The following is a 14,700-nucleotide window of genomic DNA, read 5'->3' as shown; positions in this document are numbered from 1 at the left end:
AGCATATGCCATGTACAACACCTCGTACCGGTCGCAGGTCTCGCCCCGTGTCGCTGGGGTTGCCTCGTAGCAGCTGCAGATGTCCCAGAGTGTTCAGATCACCGTCCGACTGGCCGAGTCGCAACGTGTGGCCACGGCCCGCATCGAAGACTGTGCGTGCGGTCGTTGGCGCTTGGTATATCGCGCGGACCTCCGGATCACCTGTCATACTCTGGCCAGTGAGGGCTCAGACATCTGTCAGAGTCTGCTCGACAGCCGACGCCGTTTCTGAGTTGAATGTAATGTTCTCGTCCTTTAGCCGAGGAATTGCAGAAACCATTCCCGACTCTTGCAAACCAGAAATAAAACGATCTTCGAGCCTGGCCTGCCGTCCACTTGACGTGAATTCGCAGGCGACGGCGAGATGCCTCACCTGCTCGGCGAAACTCGCGATGCGCTCCCCTGGGCTCTTCGGCAGGTGATCGACCTCGTACCGCACGAACTGTGATGATTCTCCCGGCGCTCTGTGCGCCCGACAATCCAATTGCTCTGGCAACGACTCAAAGTCAATGCCGAGGAAAACAGGCACTCTGCACGCGTCGATCCGAAACATCCTCGTCACCAAACTGTGGTGCCGTGGCCGAGTTGCGAACAGGCAGACACGAGCCGGAGGGTAACACAACTCCGCTTTATTGCCTCGAGCGAGAGGGTAGGTGTAGGATACCCGTAACTCCGCTTTAGTTCGCACTCGATGCACCCTACAGGCACACGACCTACAAGCCACTGCTAATGATACCACATGCTGCTAACTAGTGCTACAAGCCTCCAGCGGGCGCGAACAGCTATATGCATTGCAGACACGTGACTACTATCACAACTCCTCCACGCCCCTCAATGCTCAATGCCAATACACCACAACCCCTCGCTCAGCAAAAACTCACCACCTTGACCACAAACACCTCCCGCACATGGGAAACATTCTCTCACCTCATCGTACCTCTGTATCGATACAATACGCCACTAAACAGAGGCGTGCTGCACAGCTCAGGGTACTCAGACCATGTGATGCGGGGACCGGCAACAGATGTTAGTGGGCATGCAGGATTGATACAACACTTGTCCAGTCGCCAGAACACGGCAAGACAGACCGGCAAGAGGGGGGGGGGGATCGTGGGAAGAGTAACCTGGGAGTTCGGTAAGGAGCACCATGTCACGCCAGATGTGCGAACGAGACTGCTTCCGGCCCCGGGAGCCTGGCGGGGCATGGCTGTGGCCATTGTGGCCCAATAGAGAAGCAGGATTTAGGTCACAGCGCGTTGCTTCGGGTAGTCACCTCATCCTTAGAAAAGGCAGATCGCGGAGCTGCTGGCCCTCTTCTTCGGCCCTCTTCGTTGCCTCTGCCCGTAGCTGGCTCTTCACTCGCAGTTGGTGTATGACTAGGACTATTTATTCCGGAGGACCATTGCGGAGCACATGTTGCCACGAGCTCCGACAAAGTGACGAAGCCGGAGATAATGCACCAACTCTCGAGGTGGGGACACTCAAGCGGAGCGTCCCACAGGAGGTACACGCTACACTCATAGACCTATGCACGACTGGGTTGAGGATCTGTCGCCTCACGCATCTTCTCTCCTCTCTCCTTCTTTCCAACCCTCTATCTCGACCCCTTTGGACACACAAAAGAGCATCCTACTGACTCGCAATCACAGTTTCCTCTGGCATGACACCGCACCACACCACACCTCCCACACCAGTTTTTTCCCCCTCCTACCTCCCCCAAAGCGTACCGGGTTGCGTTGGCCAGCTGACCGCGTCAGGTATTGCGAGGCTCTTTATCCTCATCTGCTCTCTAATCGTGTGTGTGTGTGTGTGTGTGTGTGTGTGTGTGTGTGTGTGTGTGTGTGTGTGTGTGTGTGTGTGTGTGTGTGTGTGTGTGTGTGTGTGTTGGTGGCGGTCGTAGCACAAGTTAAGATTGTCGAAGTTCTCACGGGATAAGTCTGCTCTGTGTCTGCTTTTGTAAATTGCTTGCCCTTTTTGTCACACCCCACACATTCCTTGCTCTCCCTGCTGTACATATGAATAAACCCCATTTACTGTGCCACACACCTTTCCTCGCTTGATTGTAAATGAATGCTTTGTATAGAAATGTTCCCAGCTCGTTTTCATCTTTTCCTTCATTGGTCCAGCATGGTCCAGGTTCATATCCTTGCCTAGCTGGGACGTTATTCCCCAACGATCTGCTTTTCTAGCCGGTACGCTTGACTGCATCTGATCTGGTTTGAACAAGGCGTAGAGGACGTGCCCCCCGGTAATTAGATCACGTGGCCATTAGGTAAAGGGTATTTATTAGATGGAGTAGGACTTAGTCAGGTCAGGCCAGATTCGATCTGTGACTTGCTACAGGTATCAGGTAAACCTGTACTAACCTGTTCCATGGTCGGGTTCATGGTGACTAAACAGTCTCCCCCAACAGGTTTTTTTGGTGAGGACGTTTGGATATGGACACCCAGCAGGATTAAAAACAAAACCTGTCAAAGGGTGGAGGAACTCCTTGTGAGCCAACGGCCATCCATATCTCGTGCCCAACAGTGTCTGCGGATGTCCTGCAGTTGGGTTATTTCTTATTAGGAGGTTGGTGGCAGGATTTGCACTCCGGCCACCGGAAAACCCTTCATGCCGCAAAACACAAAATAGAAAATAAATCTGAAAACCCACTCTGTGGGAGTACCTCCTGTGCAGCTTCCCTTCGCAGGGCAGCTCACCGGATGACGGGATTGGGGCAAAGCCTTTGGGACCCCAATCTTTGATGATAGGAGGGAAACCACGGGGTAACATTCCCGGGTCAGATTGCGGGAGAGTGTGTCGGAGTGTTGTTGAGGTGTGGTCCACCAGACGGCGGTTTCCTTGGGTTAACTTGAGGCGGTCTCTTCGGGTGGGTGCCTGGAATGTCCTATCCCGAAGAAAGGATGATCATCTGTCTCTGTTATCATCTGAGCTCAAGCGTTGGACTTCGGTATTGCAGCACTCTGAGGTTCGGAGACAAGATTGTGGCGAGATCATGGCGGGTGGTTACACCTACTATTGGTCTGGTCGCTCTGATGGTTACCATTCCCAAGGAGTTGCTGCAGCTGTGTCCAATAAGCTGACTCCAATGATAATTGAGGTTACACCGGTCAACGAGTGTATGAGACAAAGGATTCGTCACTCCTTAGGTGTCATTTCCCTGGTGTGTTTATACTCCGACTGAGGCGAGTGATCTCACCATGAAGGACGCATTGTACGCCACGCTCGAGTCTGTGGTTGATCAGTGCCCCAGACGAGATACACTTCTAGTCTTGGGGGATTTCAATGCATCGACTGGAACTGATAGGGATGGTTGCGAGACGTGTGTTGGTCCCCATGGGTCAGGAACTATGAACCAGAATAGCACTAAGTTCCTTGACTTTGCAAGAAGTCATGGACTTAGGGTGGCCGGTTCATGGTTTCAGCTCCCACAAGGACATCGCTGGACTTTGTATTCCAACGCTGGCGGTGTGGCAAAGGAGATTGGTCCTCGTTGATGGTCGCTGGAGGATGATCCAGAACTGCAGGGTCTACCGGAGTGCTCATTTCCTCAAGACGAACCACCGGCTTGTTGTAGCAACTCTGAAGTTGCACCATATATCCAGGAGAATGGTACCATCCCAGCCTAGGCTGGATGTTGGCAAGCTTAAGGATGACAGGGTAGCTGAGGAGTTTGCGAACAAGCTGAGTGGAGATTTGTGGGGTCTGGGTGCTTTGGGAGGTCCTGAAGAGTTGTGGAATGCCTTAAAGACCACAATCCTTGATGTTACTGGTGGATGTCTTGGAACTCACCGCAGGGCAAAGAAGAATTTTGTCTCTCAAGGGACACTGGATACCATTGACCAGAGTCGCAGGGCCAAGCTGAATGGCAGAGCTGACCTGTTCAGGGAGCTGAGGCGTAAAACTGGACGTGCGCCAAGGGTGGACAAGGAGGCCTATGTGCGAGGAATCTGTGAGGGGTAGAGCATCACCTATGGTCAAGAGATTCTCGTCCTGCTTACAGGGGAATTTGCACATTACGTTCATCAAAGCTCATCCCTCGGTGTACTGCAGTTAGAGCAAAGGGTGGTAGGCTCTTGACAGAGGAGTCCGAAGTGAAGGCCCACTGGGCCGGTTACTTTGAGTGGTTAACCAGGCTGATCCACCAGCTGTCGAGTTGGACGTCAGGGGTGTTACAATCCCTGTTGCTGACCCTTCAATAAACTGTGGTCCACCTTCACTTGTGGAAACACAGACTGTGGTGAACCTGTTGAAATGGGGTCAAGCTCCAGGGATCTGTGGAATCCATGCTGAACTTCTCAAGGCTGGTGGAAATGCTGCACTTGTGTCATTGCATGCAGTTCTGTGCTCTGCCTGAAACACAGGCATCATCCCAACTGACTGGAAGAGGGGCCTTGTTGTCCCTCTCTGGAAAGGGAAGGGTGATCGCCAGGACTGCAACAACTACCGAGGGGTGACGCTGCTCTCAGTGCCGGGCAAGGTATTTGCTCGGATAATTCTTGATAGGGTTCGCCACCATCTGCGTGAGCACCAGCGTCCAGAGCAGTCAGGTTTACACCAAAGAGGTCAACAATTGATCGTATCCTTGCTCTTCGGGTCCTCACCGAACGCAGACGAGTTTCAGCAGAGGCTGCTTGCAGCCTATGTTGATCTCTGTAAAGTGTTCGATTCAGTGAATCTGGATGCCTTCTCGAGGATTCCTGGTCTTCGTGGGGTGCCACCAAAACTGATCGATCTGATGTCTGAACTCTACTCTGGTACTGAGAGTACTGTGAGATGTAGTGGTATCATGTCTGACTTATTTACAGTTGTTACTGGAGTTCGTCAGGGGTGTGTACTGGCCCCCACACTTTTCAGCACTTGTGTGGACTGGATTCTGAGGAGGATGTCAGAGAGATCAAGCTGCAGTGCATCGTTTGGGAATGTCAAGATCTCTGACCTTGATTTCGCAGATGATGCAGTCATCGTTGCGGAGACTTTAGATACCCTTTTGCGGGCCCTCGAAGTGCTGAATGAGGAGTCGGAGCCGCTGGGATTACGGGTTTCCTGGGTCAAAACTAAGATCCAGGCTTTCAATGACATCTTGGATGCTGCAGTCCTGTCTGTGCCTGTTTGTGGTGAGGATGTTGAGGTCGTGGAGAGATTCACTTACCTTGGTAGTGATATTCATGTTTCTGCCGGCTGTGAGTCAGAGGTCAATAGAAGTCTGGGTCGGGCCTGGGGAGTCATGGATTCACTGGATAATGGGGTGTGGCGCTGCCGCTACCGCTACCTGTGCGGGAGGGTGAAAGTCCGAGTCTTCAGGTCCTTGGTGCTTCCAGTCTTGCTCTATGGATGCGAGACTTGGACTCTGACCAAGGATCTGAGACGGACACTTAATTCCTTTGGTACCCGGTCTCTTCGGAGAATCCTTGGCTATCGCTGGTCGGACCTTGTGTCCAACGAGCGGTTGCTGAGAGACTCAAATGAGATTTGTTACCTGCATCGTCCGTGAGCATCAGCTGCGGCTATATGGACATGTGGCTTGTTCTCATAACGCTGATCCTGCTCACTGGATTCTCTCAGCGAGGGAGTCTCATGAGTGGAGGAGGCCAATGGGCCGACGACGTGCCTCATGGTTGCAGAAGGTTGATCGGCATCTCAAGGAGATGGGGATGGGCCAGGCATCTGCCTGGGGGATGGCTATACGGAGACCCTTGGAGTACCAGCAGAAAGTGGACGCAGCAACACGCTGCTCCGGTGCTTGCTCCCATACCCGATCTGATCCCAAGTCACGTGGTCGAGTTATGGGTGTTCAGGATCGATTAACCACCCGCCGCATCACGAAGTTATTCATGTGCGATGGCCTGCGTTTCCGGAGAGTCTGGTGGGAACCCGATGTAGCAATGACAATCTTCCATCTACCCCCCACAACCGTAACAATATATTTCATAATGACAAAAATTTCAAAATAGATCAATTGGTGTTTTACATCACAAAACTCCACAGTGTTGTCCAGCAAGATCAAATAAGAGTACAGTATAACCCAATTGTTTTCAAGTGTACATTCCAGTGTGTTCAACAAGAAAGTACAACTTTGTAGAAATACCACCACTGTAAATTGCCCACCGAAGGTAGGCAGAGATCAGCACTCGCACCTGGAGCAAGTACCAACAAAAGACTTGTGTCCGAATCTCCGACGCAAATACTGCAGGGCTGCTATTCACCCTTTAGATCAATGAACAATTTGCATGGCAACCAGAGATATAACTGTACACTCATTGTTTGTGCTATCCACAGGAGCGAGCACGCGCCCATGCATGCATACACAGCCAAGCAGTCAGGATGCGTGCAAAAAAGGATAACACCTGCAGTCTCCTCTTGCGGGGGTGAGGGGGAGGGCTCACACGGAGACAGGAATCGACACGGAGTCAGGAGATCGAGATGCTGCCTGTTTCTGCCAAAGAAAAGATCAAACTCTAAAGAAGAAATATGAAGAATGAAAAATGGAACAAAGAGGAGAGAGAAATTACCATTCATTGCCAGGTATATTCAGCCCATGAGCCTTGGGCAACGAACGGCAGGGGAAAACAATTCATGGAACAGTTGAGGAAAAACGAAACTGGCCACCAGATGAGACTGTGACATTCTATAAATATGAGAGGCTTGCCTCGACGGCATATATATATATATATATATATATATATATATATATATATATATATATATATATATATATATATATATATATATATATATATATATATATATATATCCCTTAATAGAAATAAAAAGATAACAGAAACAGCCAGAGGACAAACGGCAGAAGATGAGAATGGGAGTTGAGGACTTGCCAGGAGGTGGACAGAGGGAGGGAAAAGAGCAGCATGAACTGGAAGATTAAGAGCAGCATGAACTGGAAGAAGAGCTGGCCAACAAAATAGGAGAAAAGAGATTGATACCACTCAAGGAAAGACAACACCAAAGGATAGAAAATAACAAATGGACAAAAATACCAGCAAAGAGAACCAACACAGCACTTAGAAAAATCATACCAAGGTCAGTCACCTTGAAGGAAATCAATACGGTGAGCTTTGCAGCAGCATTTAATTGCTCATTCAAGAAAAGGCAAATATCTCTGCAAGAAAAATAAACCAGGTCTTACAGACAAAGACCAAGCACCATCCTGGAAACAGAACTGAGAAAGGAAATGAGACAAATGCAGCAGTTTATAAGAGAAAACAGAAGTCTAAAACTAATAAAACAGAATAAATAAACCAATGTCACCCGCATCTTGCCAAAAGGTGACCACGTGTGACTTCTTGAAGGTCACACTGAGTTGAACAGAGCTGCTATCCACCAGGAGCGACTCCTTGAGGAATATCTGCCTACGAGAGATTCCGATGAGAATCGTTCTACAGAGTAACCATGAAAAATATGCGTTTGCCTCATAACGTCACCAAATGACGTCATAATGTCTCAAGCTTGACATATCTAGAAAGCACTCATCGAGGTGTTCAATTTGAGGTACTACACGATATGGTTCCTAAAACTTGAAAATTTGACCTTGGGGTCAAATATGTTTGACCTCAGGCGCTAACCATGAAGGTCAAGGCCAATCGCCACCAAAAATTAATCAGCTGAGCACCAGACCATGAACTATATTCCCATGAAGTTTGAAGACGATCCGATCAAAATTACTCAAAAAATAAGGGTTTCGGCGACTCCCCTGATTTGCGACAAAGTGACCTTGACCTTCAAAATTTTATGCGCTGAAAGGGATCTCTATAGGCCTCTGATATGCGAAGTTACAAAAATTTTCAATGATAACTGTGCTCTGCAGAATTTTTTATACATGATTACAGACAAAAATAAAATAAATAAAAAAAAACATACAAGCTGACTAACATATTGTTGCGAATTCGCGCCCGCCGGCGTGCGAGCGGCCACGTAACTCGAATCGCAGAAAGTCGCCCACCGGACGGACAATTCCGTCGTGACCCTCTCGGACCAACGCCGGGAACTAGTCACGGGTGGGCCTTTCGGCCTCACCACGATCGTGCCAATCGGCCCCCTGCGTGGGATAGGGTTGTTCGCCAAATTCGACCTACCTAAGTACCCACACGGAGGGCAGACCGGGCGATCGCACCTCGCCGCAGGTCGACCCCGGACACGGGCCACTTAAGCGACCCGTTCCGTACTATCGGGATAACCGAGCGGTGTTATCGTCAACCTCGACGGTTCCGATTAATTATCGGGCGTATTTAGCCCACTACCAACCCTTTACGTGAAGTAAGATGGAGATTCAATTAAAGAAAAGACGAAGCGAAACGGGAAAAACAGTTCAACATAAGGCACATTTATTCCGCGGCAAACGGAAAGCACACATATACAATTATGCACCAAATGCAAATGTAACAAAAGGAACACAACAATGCAGATGTACTACCGACTACGCGAGCACACGGCAACACTTACACACACGGTGCCGACAACACATACACTCAAAAGCAAAAGAAAAGGGCCACCCTCAACGACAAGGGGGCAGACGGGGCTGTGGGCGCGAGACCGCGTGGAGCCTACCCGTCTTGTGATGAGCCGCAAATGCCGCGGCGGTGCCCCGACTCCGCGCTCCTCCGCGGGTTTCGTTGGCACTGCTTGGAATGGGGTGGGAACGGGGCCCCCTTTCCGCACTATCTCAGCGCGGGGGGGGGGAAGGGGGGAATTGTTAATGCTCTGGGGAAAGAGGATAGCTGGCTTGCTTGGGTCCCGCGAAGAGCGACTCCACTGCGACCTCGACCGCGCTCCCGGCTTCCCCTCTCTGCAGCTCCCCGACAGACTCTGACTCTCCTCCAGACCCGTCTTGACTGCTGCTGCCACACTCCGCCACCGCCACACCTCTCCAACTCGCCCGAGCCCAAAACCAAAACTGAATTCGCCCCGCGCTCGGCACTTTATAGTACGGCAGGAGAACCCATATGCAAATTTCCGGATCAGGATGAGCTCGGGGGCGGAGCCACGGTCACCCATTGGACGGAGGAAAAGTGGGCGTGAACCTCCCCTGATCCTCGAATTTGCATATATCGATTCTACTCCGACGCGCCTGGAGGCGGGGCCAAATCACCCCGCGCTCGCTGATAGGACGGAACAGAAGTGGGCGTGTATCATTCCTGATCCGACTTCCCCTCGGAAAGGCCACTTTTTGCACCAGCGGCTCAGCGCGCGTCCCGCACGAGGCCAGGACAGCCTGACGCTCGGCGTTCACAAGTGGTGCGGGAATGGCCGCAGAAGGAGAGGCGAAGGTGGTGGAGGGTCTAAAGTGGCGGTCCCTGGCCACGGTGACGCTTGGAATTGCGGTGATTGCGAGAGCGAGTTGTGAAAGTAAAGGTCGTGGCTGTTGGCGTTGTTGTTGTTGTTGTGAAGCGGCGTTGCGGTTGGTGGTTGTTGTGTGATGGCGGTTGAGACGTGGTTGGCTCAAAATAAAGATAGAACAGAAAAACGGCTATCTTAAAGGGTCGCAGCCCGAATGAATCACATTTATTCCCTCTAAACAACGGGTTTGGGGCTAACTACACATGTACTTACAGAGATATCTCACCTACGGGACCTGAATGGTGGTTTGCGAATTTCCTCAACCACAACAATATCTTGCAAAAACTTCGTTTTGGCAAGATAAAAATAAAATAAAATAAAAACCAAAAACAAATACAAGGCTAAGGACAGATACCTAGAGGTAATGGTTGCTGAAAACACCCAAATAGAAATTATAGCAAGGAAGATTAAAAAAAAAAGAACAATGGCGAAGTCAAAAGGAAAAAAACAAATTCAGATGTTTGAAAACAACCCAAAAAGATTCTCCCATGAACCAAGGAAACAAGTCCCCCCATAAAGGGTAGACTTGAAATTTATTTTTGGAAAGGAATCTATGAACATGCAAAATAACATAATAAGGAGGGAGAATGGATTCAAAACTTGGAAAAGAAAAAGCAACATCTAAAGCAAATGCCCCCAGTGATATTTGAAAGAATGTTTTTTTTTATTCTTATTTTTTACTTGCAAAAATGTAAAATTAAAAAAAAACCAGGCCCAGATGGAATTCCAAATTTCTGGCTAAAGCAACTAAACTAGATGCTCTACAGTCGACACATTACACAATCACCACATTCGAGCATTCAACAGACTTATCCAAGGGGACGAGATAATAGATGAATGGCTCACAGAAGGCAACACATTCCTGATCCGAAAACCTCAAGAAACCCAACTAACTCACAAGTAGAGAACAAAAATATGTCAACCAACAGATAAACTTCTGATGTGAATAATCACAGAAATAATGCACCACCACAAAAAAACACAACAAAGAGACCCAGAGGCAGAACATAGGTTCTGATTATACACACTAGTATAAAAGCCCATCAAAAATGATGGGTTGGAACTATTTTATTCAAATTACTCAAGGAGACTGGAAGATATGACGTTTCGTAGCAAGAAGCATTATTTTAAAAACACTACATGTACAAATGTTACCCTATATTCTTTATCTTCTGGGAAGTTTCATGTTGACGGTGGAGCCTCGTGAGCGTACCAAAGTCTGAAGCCTCGGCAGAGTGTCAGGTGTGCTAACATTTTCTTTATTTATTTGACATCCTATATACGTAAATGAACACTCGTTTTACTCTGCACTCATTGCACATAATGTGCAGGGAATTTCACCTCCCTATTGGGATATTTTTAAGCTTCTGTACACCGTCGCTGATGCCTGGTTGCAAGTCACCGTCAACATTTCCATTAAAAGAGACGCAATTACTCTTTTATGAAAAATGTTTTTCGAGTTTTTTTTTTTAATCCTGGAGAATACACCATAGTGAATGCACAGTCATGTTAAAAGATTGGTCTTTAAAACCCCACTTAAATCGTCCTTATGAAGGGGGACAAATACACAAACACATTGTGTATTATATAAATAGATTAATATATATATACACATATTATACGTGATATATTATACAAGACCCGTCGTTTCCCTGATAGGAACACCAATCTTTGTGTAATTTGCTGAGGATTACGGCGTGCATTGCTGTGCTGGCTGGCATCACGACAGTCTTTGGGAGCGGTGCTCATAGATTTCGTCTTCTCTTGCAAAGAGGAGGAATGACGCTGCTGGTCTTGGTCAACTAGTTGAGAGCGGTGCTCTGCGGTTTCTCTTACCCGAGCAGTGGCCCGACGCTGTTGCTGCTGTACAACTCGCTCAGAGCGGTACTCCTCGGTCTCCTCATCCCGAGCGTTCCTTCCAATTTGTGTTTTCCGTTTCGTCAACATAGCTGCAATGGCTAATCTATGGTGCAAGAACAAAAAAAAAAATTTCCCAGGAGATCCTATTGTCCGTGCGGGGATAACCAGCAAAGCAAGTTTGCATTTGCAGTTTCGCCACATGTGCCTAGATGTACCCGCACACAAACCTTCTTTCCTGTCCTTTTCTTGCCTCACAGACCTTCCTGGGAGTTCCCTGAATCCGTCGTCATTTGCGTTTCATTGAAACCCATGAATCCCTCCTCAAGCTGCTGCAGGACGACAAACAAAAGGACAGACACTGCTCCTTTCATAATATACATTTATATCCACACACATTATTACAAGAAAGAGGCTCAAAGCTCATAGTACCGAGGAAGGATTGAGAAAGAGAAAACCAAGGTGGTTTGTGTACACTGTGACTGTACATGACAATAAAGAAAGAAGACAAGTCCATCAAGAAATAAATAAACCAATGTCACCCGCAGGGTGACCCGTATCTTGCCAAAAGGTGACCACGTGTGACTTCTTGAAGGTCACACTGAGGTGAACAGAGCTGCTATCCACCAGGAGTGACTCCTTGAGGAATATCTGCCTACAAGAGATTCCGATGAGAATCGTTCTACAGAGTAACCATGAAAAATATGCTTTTGCCTCATAATGTCTCAAGCTTGACATATCTAGAAAGCACTCATCGAGGTGTTCAATTTGAGGTACTACACGATATGGTTCCTAAAACTTGAAGATTTGACCTTGGGGTCAAATATGTTTGACCTCAGGCGCTAACCATGAAGGTCAAGGCCAATCGCCACAAAAAATTAATCAGCTGAGCGCCAGACCATAAACTATATTCCCATGAAGTTTGAAGACGATCCGATCAAAATTACTCAAAAAATAAGGGTTTCGTCGACTCCCCTGATTTGCGACAAAGTGACCTTGACCTTTGACCTTCAAAATTTTGTGCACTGAAAGGGACCTCTATAGTCCTCTGATATGAGAAGTTACAAAAATTTCCGATGATAACTGTGCTCTGCAGAATTTTTTATACGTGATTACAGACAAACAAACAAAAAAAAAAACATAAAAGCTGACTAACATATCTTGCAAAACTTCGTTTTGGCAAGATTAAAAAAAACAATTGTTTTATTGAGGGGGGGGGACAACCAAGAGGTGGACTGACAAAATATTTGAAGGATGCGATCAGGAGACGCATGCAGTTGTTGGGGTTTAATGGAAGGGATTATTTTAACAGGAGAAGGTGAAGAGGGGGAAATCAGCCTCCTAAAGCCCCCCCCCTAACACAACAAAAATGGTCGTTAAACGAGTCCTGTACATACTGTAGAAGCCATCTCAAGTATATTTAAATCCTGTATTGCACACACTTGTAACCTCAGCATTATTTTAAACACAGTACTGAAAACCCCCACAAGGCGAGCTGCTCCTTCACCCCACAAAATGTCCCTTGACCCGCGACCCAAGTGTCCCCCCCCCCCGCCCACGACAGCCGGACACCCCGTCACGTGGTAAAGGGAATCTCCGGAAAACAAGTCTCCCACGACACGTCAACCTGGAATCAACGGCTGCACATAACAATACACACGGGCACAGGTACGACGTCATAGCGTCATCGACACAGAAACAACTCACCGCAAACAATGATCAAGGTTTTCTTCACATCGTCGTCGTCACAACAACAACAAAGCCGTGAGGCCTGCGCTCTCAAACAAATCCTTCCACCGAACTCCTGTTTTTCTTCCCGCCTTCGGCTTCTCAAGGAAAATTTTAGTTTTTTTTCTTTCACTTCCTGACTTTCTTGAAATTTGCGACAGTAGGCCAAAAAAAAGGGCCTATTTCTCAGGTATCAACAAGGCCCAAATCTACTGAACATACCGGAGGATGAAAATCCAACCTTCTGGGAGGTTATAACGAGAGGTTAACGACGGACATAGGTCACAAACAAGTTCAACCAGCCACACTCAGGGTCTCATTTACATACCAATCCGCAGACGCCCCTCCATCCTCTCCTCAAGGTCGCCGAAAATGGTTTTTTAAAGCACACATCGACGCAACTCGTCGAATGCAATTTTATTTTCTGTGAAAAGACCTTTAAAAAAAAAAAAAAAACACAATAATAATAATGATGACGATGACGTCATCCTGACCTGACGTAATCCTCAAAACTGCCGTGTTGATGTTCCGGTTCTTCGTCGCGCGCTCTCGTTGAATTTTGAAGAACATGTTCACTTCTTGTCACATGTTAATTTCGAACAGTCTTTTGTGTTTAGCTCTCTTCGGTCGTTCTTTTTTCTTTCAAAAAAAACAATTATGAAATCGTTAAAAAAAAAATCGGAGTTTTAGGCGGTGTATGAAAACCACCTACGTACGATCAAGCAAAGAGGAAGCGGAAATATTTCGGTCACGTTGTGCGACATCAAGAGCAAAAAATAAAAAACCACATGAGTCCACGAATAACGACACATAAATTTATAGACTTTGCTTCGACTCGGCAGTCGAACCACCGATCTCCCAGATTCAAGGAGGACCATGACGTCACCGAAAGTGGTACATCTGAGACGTTCCGTTAGCAAGCAGCTTTCCAAGCGGCTTACTTAGTTCAAATCGCTCAAGCAAGCACTGTTATGACTCTCCACCCGGCCAAGTAAGATGACAGAGTCAGATGAGGATCCTCGAATTATACGTTTTATTTCCGAAGACCACACGCATGCGGAATGTGACTCAATGACCCTTCAGTCAGGCGCCTCCGAATCACATTGAGATTATGCTTCAAAACCATCACATATATATATATATATATATATATATATATATATATATATATATATATATATATATATATATATATATATATATATATATCACACAAAAGCAGAACTGGGTGTGGACTGAAAGTGTGTGCTAATGGGATAAAGAAATAAAGAAATAAATGTCGCAGTGGGCTTCTTTCCCTCCTCCCTAGGGGCCCTAGGGGAAGTTGAATCGGTCAATTCTCAGATATGCAACCCAACAGTTTCCAAGCCGCCTACACAACTCTCAGATATGCAACCCAACAGTTTATCTTGCAAAGTAACGACTTTCCAAGCCTCCCACACTCCTACACTGGCACCTGCTGATAACAAAGGCAAAACTCTAGTGATGACTAAGAATAGGAATGTGTGGGCAGCATACACTGAAGGAACAGTTCCACAGTTCCCTCCAAGGGCACGCTTAGGGCACGCTGCCGCAGAAAAACAGGAAGGGTGATCAAGGCTGTCCAAAAACAGTTGGGTGCTGCCCAAAAAACAGTTGGGTAACATGGAACATTTTAAGCAACATTTTAAAGCGAGGTTTGAATCCTGACAGCTGATTAATACACAATTATTGACTATTGAT

General features: G+C 47.5%; 1 protein-coding gene across 6 annotated transcripts in view; it reads right to left on the bottom strand.

The window, feature by feature from the left end:
- The window catches only part of TENT2 (terminal nucleotidyltransferase 2), a 104,629-nt gene extending 91,044 nt beyond the window's left edge, over positions 1–13,585 (bottom strand). The window contains exons 1-3 of one of the 6 annotated variants that reach the window (XM_085874516.1): positions 13,307–13,411; positions 11,481–11,582; positions 11,230–11,356 (exon numbers count right to left, since the gene is read on the bottom strand). The gene's annotated coding sequence lies outside the window, so the exon portion shown is untranslated. The other 5 variants (XM_085874515.1, XM_085874518.1, XM_085874514.1 and 2 more) reach the window with 5 other exon arrangements.
- Positions 13,586–14,700: the final 1,115 nt, after the last annotated feature.

This window comes from Eptatretus burgeri, chromosome 3 (genome assembly GCF_056783735.1).
Source record: "Eptatretus burgeri isolate ZD-2024b chromosome 3, Ebu_testis_v1, whole genome shotgun sequence".
Lineage (NCBI taxonomy): Eukaryota > Metazoa > Chordata > Myxini > Myxiniformes > Myxinidae > Eptatretus > Eptatretus burgeri.
Note: the sequence above shows the minus strand (reverse complement) of the source record. Positions and strands in the feature narration are given on the sequence as shown.